Raw genomic sequence first — 8,658 nt, 5'->3', positions numbered from 1 at the left:
TTACATGTTTACATCTGGCAACTTCATTAACTATACAACTGGATAAGTTGTACCATTTGGTGAATTCTTTGAGCAGAATGGGTTGTGATTCTATGGTCCAGATCCTTCCTGGGTTAGGTCTTTCCAGTTCTCGGTTGCCTTGTTTGCATTTCACTTCCACTCCTGGGCACCAGCTCCGTTTCTCCTCTTGTTTTTTTTTTCGCGGGCCTGCTCTGTCTATCGTTCCAGGGCCTCGAATGAGTTGGAAGGCCTACAAATGCAGGTTATGGCGTCCTCATCATTTGGTGGAAACCGGGTAAGTGCTCTATAATGTCATTTTTGGAATTCTTTGCCACTGAAATTCTACTTTTGTTATTCGTTTTCCCCAAACTCGTTTGGCTAATGCTTGTTGTGATGCTTTTTGTTTGGAGGGTCCTTCTCCAGGGTTCTGCGGCTATTCGTTGCTGCCGCGTGGTAAGCATCTTGCCAGACTTCGTCGCCAAGATTCCCGGGTAGGGGATTTATCTCCGACTGTTGGCTTTTTGGCTGAGCTTGACCCCCCTGGATATCTGGAACTGGGTTTTTAACTTCCAGTTGTTTTACTCCTTTTGTTCTTCAGTTAGTTTGAAGTCCTGCTGAGTTAGAAGTGTTGTATATTTTATCAACTGAAAGTTGTAGTGGTTAAGACCTTTGTACTGCATTCGTGTAGAGGGTTTGTCTTTCCAGCATTTGGTTTGAACAATGGCTACTCATATGTACTTATGTGTTTTAACTATGCCATGGTCTAATCCCGTGGCCTATTTGGTTGTCTTATGTGAATTGGAAATGTGTTGGAAACATTCCTCCGAGATTAGCCTGAGAGAAGCTAGTCATATTGTCTTATTAACTTATTAATTTATTCAAGTATTCCATTTTGCATGACCTTTTAAAATTTAAGGTTTATTGTTGGTTAGATATCGTTTCCAAGCTACATTTTGTTGCATAATATAATGAGATTTTTCCTAAATCTTGCTTTCTGTTTGGATGATTTGAATATATGGCCATGACAGCCTATGTCAGGATTTTCCATTCGTTCTTTATGGTTTATCAGAAATTCAAAAGAGAACCACATTGTCTGTCAATATTTCCTCGACTTTTTACAGTTTATCAGGGATTTAAAAAGAGCAACACTGTTTATCAATATTCCTGCATTTGTATTTATGAGAATTTTTAGTACTGGTTGTTAGCTATTTACGTTTTGCTGCCTGAATAGCTAAATCTTGCTTGTAAATATCTTAGTTATTCGAATGTTGTGAGATTCCTACCCGTAGGGTTTTGGAAAGTCGCACTTCAATAATTCCTTGACATGCTCACTCGCACGATTCAGGGTATTCCCTATTATGACTCCTTGGAGCCATCCTCGGCTTGCAAACTAAGGAAAGAATTCCTCTGTACATTGCAAGCCATGGTTATCTGCAACTTTCCAGTTTTTGGAATTTTGGTAATTTATTTCTATTAACATGTATAACCTTATTCAGTTTTCCCTTGGCGTAAAAACCTATAATTTCAGTTTCAATCTTCACCTGCCAGCTAGGGTTTAATTAATAGATTGAAATGTCTTTGTCACACCATAAACTTACCACACCCCTAAGGGATTTCTCTATCCTCATGCTAGGATTTTGCATGATCCAAAATTCCTTTCAGAACCCTACAGATTCACTATAGTTAATGTTTACTTGTAAGTTTTCCAGAACTTAAGAGGGTTATATGTGTCCATCACTTTTCCTTTTTCTCTAAAAGCAAAAGTATCATTAATCAATCTATTATTTTTAAAGAGTCATATTTGCGCAGAGTTTACCACTACAGTGTTTTTTTTATTTTCTATGAATGACACAAAACTCAATTATACATAGCAGTTATAAATTTCAATACCTGTTTTTTCGATGTTCGAAGTATTACTTCAACCGAACCGTTCCCCTCTGTTCCCTGTAATGCTATGACTCGCGAAGTACTCCAGAAGCTGAGCTTTCTCTTTGTCTCTCACTTCCAATCTGCCACCCAACCTTGAGATTCGTCTTTCGGGACCAAAATCTCCCCCTTGCTCTCTTGCAGGACCACCGTCCTCGGCAAGATATTTGCACCTAGTGCTTGGCTATCTGGTCATCACCAGACTTAGCCATCTTTTCTTTTTTCTTTTTTCTCTTTTTTCTGTCTGTCCTTACAGCACAGATTTTGCCTCCCCTCTCTTCCTTTTCTCTGGAAGCCCTTCTAGTTAGGGGAGGTAGTCAGGATTGCAGTCACCGCAACCGTTTTTTCCCAACTTCCCCCTCAAGAAGTTGCTAGCACTTCCAAGAAAACATTTTTTATCCTTTAAAAAAAATAATAATAATATTATTATTAAATTTCAAAACAGCTAATAATTTCATATTCAGTTTGTCTTTTACCACAGTAAAGTCAAATATTTACATTTTCTCGGGGCATTACATCTCTCCCTCCTAAAATTGGACATTGTCTCGATGTTTGTTGACCATGAACAGCCCTGGGTAAGCTTTTTTCATGAGCTCTTCATCTTCCCAGGTGACCTCATTAGGCCCAAAGTGCTGCCACTACACTTTAACTTGGGTAATAGCTCTCTTCCGTAGCATTACTTCTCTCTAGTCGAGGATGTTCAGCGGTTCGACCAATATTTCTCCTTTTGGTTCGACCTGCAACATACAACATCCTAAATCAGTTTTCTTTTAGAGGAACAACACTTAGACTGATTTACCGAAGATCATTCCCACCTGTATATCCTGCCATCTGATTACATGTTCAGGATCATAGACATATTTTTTCAACATAGAAACATGGAAGACATTGTGGACTCATATGTGACTTGGAAAAGCGAGCTGGTAAGCCACCGGCCCAATTCTTGCTAAGACTTGGAATGGTCCACAAAATCGAGGTGCCAACTTAGTGCAACTGTTCCATTGTAGTGTGCTCTTTTTTTCCCTAATCCTTACATACACATGGTCACCGACTTGGTACTCCTTGAATTTTCTTTTCCGGTCAGCAAAGTTCTCTTGCCTGTCCTGAGCTGCTTTTAAATTGGACCGTACCTTCTTAACCATTTCCCCCATTTCCTTAAAAATTTTGGGACCTAACATCAATTTGTCTTCCGGTCCACCCCAACTTGAGGGTGTGTGACACTTCCGCCCATACAGTACTTCAAATGGGCTCATTTGCAGTGATTTATGATAGTCATTATTGTATGCAAACTCGACCAAGTGCAAGTAATCTTCCCACTTGGTTGGTTGCTGCATTACATATGCCCTTAACATGTCTTCCACCACTTGGTTCACCCGTTTTGTTTGTCCGTCAGTCTGAGGGTGATATGCTGTACTGAAATTCACTTGAGTTCCCAATTCTACAAACAATGTTTTCCAAAAGACCAATGTAAATTTTACATCACGATCTAAAATTATTGTTTTTGGTAACCCATGCAACCTAAATATGTTCTGCATAAAAATATGAGCGATCTATATAGCTCTGTAAGTAGATTGCACATGTATAAATTGTGTTGATTTACTTAATTTGTCCACTACCACCATGATGGAGTCATTCTTTTTCCTTGTCTTGGGCAAACCTATTATGAATTCCATAGAAATGGTTTCCCACTTCCATTCTGAAATGGGTAATGGTTGTAATAACCCAGCAGGGTGTTGGTGTTCTGCTTTAATTTGTTGGCACTCTAAACAATGTGCCAAGTACTTAGCCACATCTCTCTTCATACCCAGCCAGTAATATTCTTTTCGGAGTGCAGTGATCATTTTCTGATATCATGGGTGTCCAGCATAGTGACTTATATGAAATTCATCCAAAACCAAGTTTTTAATTCTATTTTGATTGGGCACATACAACCTTTTCTTGTAATACAACATTCCAGCAACATCCACCGCATAACTTTGCTGATTTTCTCTGCTGGTTGACTGCTATACTTGCTATTTTATTTGCTGATATACAGTATCTTGTTCTGCTGCTTTTTTAATCATCTCTTCGAAGGGGATTTTCCATTCGCTACAGGAAATTTCATATAAACATTATAATTTCCGACTTAAAGCATCTACCACCAGATTCTCTTTCCCCTTCAAATGTTTAATTTCAAAATCAAAACCACTTAGTAAATCCACCCACTGTGCTTGCCTAGCATTTAAAGTGGGCTGGCTAAAATAATTGGTTAGACTATGGTGGTCTGTCAATAATAAAAATTTTCTTCCCATAAGATAATGTCGCCACATTTTCAAAGCGTGAATGACGGCTGCCAACTCTAGATCATAAGCGGAATATTTCTGCTCATGTTCTTTTAGTTTCCTTGACTCGTAAGCAATTACCCTCCCTTCTTGCATCAACACGCCTCCTACACCTTCTTTGCTTGCGTCAGTGCACACCACATAGTCCTTACTAGGATCAGCTATGCTTAGAATGGGTGTGGTGGTGAGCAGATGCTTAAGCTGCTCAAAACTTTTTTGGCATTCGGGGGTCCACCTAAAAGTCCTTCCCTTTTTCTGTAAGGAAGTGATAGGATAAGCTACTCTCGAGAATCCCTCTACAAACCGTCTGTAATAGCCCGCTAAGCCCATGAAGGATCTGATGTCTGCCACATCCTTTGGTACCGGCCATTCCATTATGGTCCTTATCTTTTCGGGGTCCACCGCAATCCCTTCTTTAGTGATTATATGTCCCAAATATTGTATTTGTTCCTTAAAGAAATCGCACTTGCTGAACTTGGCATATAACCGATGTTCTCAGAGGGTTTGCAGTACCAATCTGAGGTGTTCCCTATGCTCTTCCATAGTTCGGGAATATATCAGTATATCATCAATAAAAATCAGCACAAATCTATCCAAATACTGATGGAATATGCTGTTCATTAAACACATAAAAGTTGCAGGCACGTTGGTTAACCCGAAGGGTAGCACCACAAACTCATAATGTCCATATCTTGTTCTAAAACCAGTCTTAGCTATGTATTCCTCCTTAATTCGGATTTGGTGATATCTTGATCGCAAATCAATCTTGGAGAATACCGTTGCCCCTTTTACTTGATCAAAAAGCTCATCAATCCAAGGTAAGGGATGTTTATTCTTGATTGTCAATTTATTCAACAGACAATAATCTACACACATATGAAGGGTCCCGTCCTTTTTCTTAACGAACAATACCGGGGCTCCCCAATTTGATTGTAAATTCTATATCTCTTTTAGGTGGTAGCCCGAGAATCTCTTCCGGAAACACATCTGCAAATTCTTGTATCACTGGGATGTTTTCCAATGTGGCTGTTTTGTCTTTTGAGTTAGCATAGCCCACTTGGATGGCATAGATCTGACATCCCTTCCTAATGCATTTTGCTAACTAAGAGGCGGTTATTGGCCGAACTTGTACTGGCCACTTAATCCCTTGCATCTCTTGCCTTGCTCCAAGCTCATCTTTGTAATAAATAGTCTTTGTTTTGTAGTTGACTATGGACCAGTGTTTTTCTAACCAGTCCATACCGATTAGAACATCATATGAACCAAGGGGAAGCACATTTAAATCTGCCATCACTGGCTGTCCTGCTATCTTTAAAGGGTAGTTATTGACTTTTGCAAGCACTCTTCTCTTTGCCCCTATAGCCAGCTGTACTAGCCAAGGGTTCTTGAATTTAACAGGTTGCAATTTACAATGCTCTACAACCTTAGGGCTAATATAACTTAATGTGGCTCCAGGATCAATTAAAATAGTTACAGTAAGGTCTGAAATTTTACCTTCGAATTCCACCATGGTCAGCTGGTACTCTGCCTGACGATCTTCCAGGGCTGCATTAATCCTTGGTAGACTACGTCCTATATCGCCGACTGTCGATGCTTCATGGATTTGGGATACCTGTTCGGTTCCCTTTCGTTGAGGACAATTTTTAACATAGTGAGGTCCACCACAACCCCAACGCTGCACTAGAAGCCTTGTTGTCCCTTCGCTGTCTAGCTTTACAGGTTTTTCACCGACTTTGGACTCATTGGTTGGCTTGGACCTGAGCGAATTTTTCTATACATTTCTACTATTTTTCCCCTTGACGAAACCCTTGTTACCACTACCACGATTCCCTTTATTGTTTCCAACCAACTTATTACTTCTCTTATCATTCCATCTTTTACCTCAAATTTCTTCCTTCTGTTTACCTTGCTGGTAACAAATCCTGCTTTATGTATTGCTTCATCCATTGTCTTTGGATTGTCAAACTCAATCCTTTCCTGCAAATTTAGAGGTAAACTACTAACGAACCTCTGCACTCTAGCTTTTTCCTCCCTAATATAAGGCACATAATGAAAAAATGAAGTAAAACAAGTGATAAATTCGTCCATGGTTTGTTGCCCCAACCGCAAGTCATGGAATTCTCTTTCCTTTTCGTCATAAAAACGCTCAGTCAGGTATCTTTCCTTAAAGTATCTTTGAAATTTCTCCCAAGTTATGTTATGTTCGCTTACTCCTCTTACAATCTTAACTTCTTCCCACCACAGGGTGGCTTTTCCTTGTAATTGGAAAATGGCCAACCATGCCTTGAGGTTGTGATCGTATTCATATAGCTGGAAATATTTGTTCATATTAATCAACCATGCCTCAGCTGCTTCCTCCTATTCTCCATCAAAGTGTGGCGGTTTGATCTTACGGAATTCCCCTTGCAACTCTATCCATTGCCTTTTTGATGTCTGTTGTTCGGAAGCATTATCAGATCGTTCCTCCTCCCTTCCTTCTAACTCTTCAGGTTCTGTGTGGTGATTCTGCTCTTCTGACATTCTTTGCTGCTCAGCACTGGGATTTGCTGGATGCTGATTCTGTTTATCGGACAGGCTTTTTATAATCCTTTCCTGCTCCATAGTTAACCTTGCATTGTCCTCCTATAATCGGGCCATTTCATTTTTCAACTCTTGTACTGTTTCCAAAATTGCCATATTTGTATTGCGAGCCTCCTCTCCAAGCTGTACCCATAACTCGAGGTTATTCTCAGGACCAATTGCAGGTCCCTGACCCACCACAAACCTGCGTGACGCACTGTCTGCTCTTCTCATATTGTCAGTCTTCTGTCTTCCTGTACTTAACAGAAGAAAAGTGACAGAAAGAAAAAAGGTCAACGCATTAACTGTTTTTCTTGAACTGCTCAATAAAGACGAAAATAAATTGTATGTGCTTTATCTGTTTATCAGTTTTCAATTCCCAGAGGCCACAGTTTTTTATAACTTGGCTCTGATACCAATTTTCATGTCTCCATAACTTAACACATAAGGTGAATACCATAGTAATAATTTTTTTTTATGGTATTACTAATGCAAAATATAAAAAAAAACGGACTTCTTGTCAACGTAACTTTGCAATTTAATACAATACCTAACTATTTCAATCGTTTATGACATTTTTGGCAATCTAAATATTGTTTTGTGGTGATGATTAAAGGCTTGTTCCTACCCGTACTGGTTTCATTAACTATACTCGCTCTTTGGGAAACTCCCACCTCTTCGCGATCTGTAAGTTTGGCATTTACTTGTTTACATCTGGCAACTTCAATAACTATACGACTAGATAAGTTGTACATTTGGTGAATTCTTTTTTTGGTTTATCTGTTAATTTTACTGCTCTACCCTGTACGTGGCACGAGCAGACCCATTCCCCCGCAGCCACCTTCCTTGAGCTTAACACCAAATCAATGGAGGTCAGAATGGGTTGTGATTCTATGGTCCAACTCCTTCCTAGGTTAGGTCTTCCAGTTCTCGGTTGCCTTGTTGCATTTTCACTTCCACTCCTGGGCACCAGCTCCATTTCTCCTCTTGTTTTTTTCGCGGCCCTGCTCTGTTTATCGTTCCACGGCCTTGAATGAGTTGGAAGGCTTACAGATGCAGGTTATGGTGTCCTCATCATTTGGTGGAACCCGAGTAAGTGCTCTATAATGTCATTTTTGGAATTCTTTGCCACCGAAATTCTACTTTTGTTATTCGTTTTCCCCAAACTCAGTTGGCTAATGATTGCTGCGATGCTCTCTGTTTGTAGGGTCCTTCTCTAGGGTTCTGGGGCTATTTGTTGCTGTTGCGTGGTAAGCATCTTGCTAGACTTTGTCGCCAAGATTCTCGGGTAAGGGATTTATCTTCAGTTGTTGGCTTTTTGGCTGAGCTTGACCCCCCTGGATATCTGGAACTAGGTTTTTGACTTCCAGTAGTTTTACTGCTTCTGTTCCTCAGTTAGTTCAAAGTCCTACTGAGTTAGAAGTGTTTTATATTTTATCAGCTGAAAGTTGTAGTGGTTAAGATCTTTGTATTGCATTCGTGTAGAGGGTTTGTCTTTCCAGCGTCTGGTTTGAATAGTGGCTACTCAGATGTACTTATGTGTTTTAACTATGCCATGGTCTAATCCCGTGGCCTATTTGGTTGTCTCATGTGAATTGGAAATGTGTTGGAAACATTCCTCTGGGATTAGCCTGAGAGAAGCCAGTCATATTGTATTATTAACTTATTAATTTCTTCAAGTATTCCATTTGGCATGACCTTTTAAAATTTAAGGTTTGTTGTTGGTTGGATATCGTTTGCAAGCTACATTCTGTTGCATAATATAATGAGATTTTTCCTAAATCTTGCTTTCTATTCGGATGATTTGAATATATGGCCATGATAGCCTCTATCAGGATTTTCCATTCGTTTT

Source organism: Pinus tabuliformis, chromosome X (genome assembly GCF_031772625.1).
Source record: "Pinus tabuliformis cultivar Carrire ecotype Pingquan chromosome X, CPIR1, whole genome shotgun sequence".
In the NCBI taxonomy this organism is placed as follows: Eukaryota; Viridiplantae; Streptophyta; class Pinopsida; order Pinales; family Pinaceae; genus Pinus; species Pinus tabuliformis.
This window is presented reverse-complemented; position numbering follows the sequence as displayed.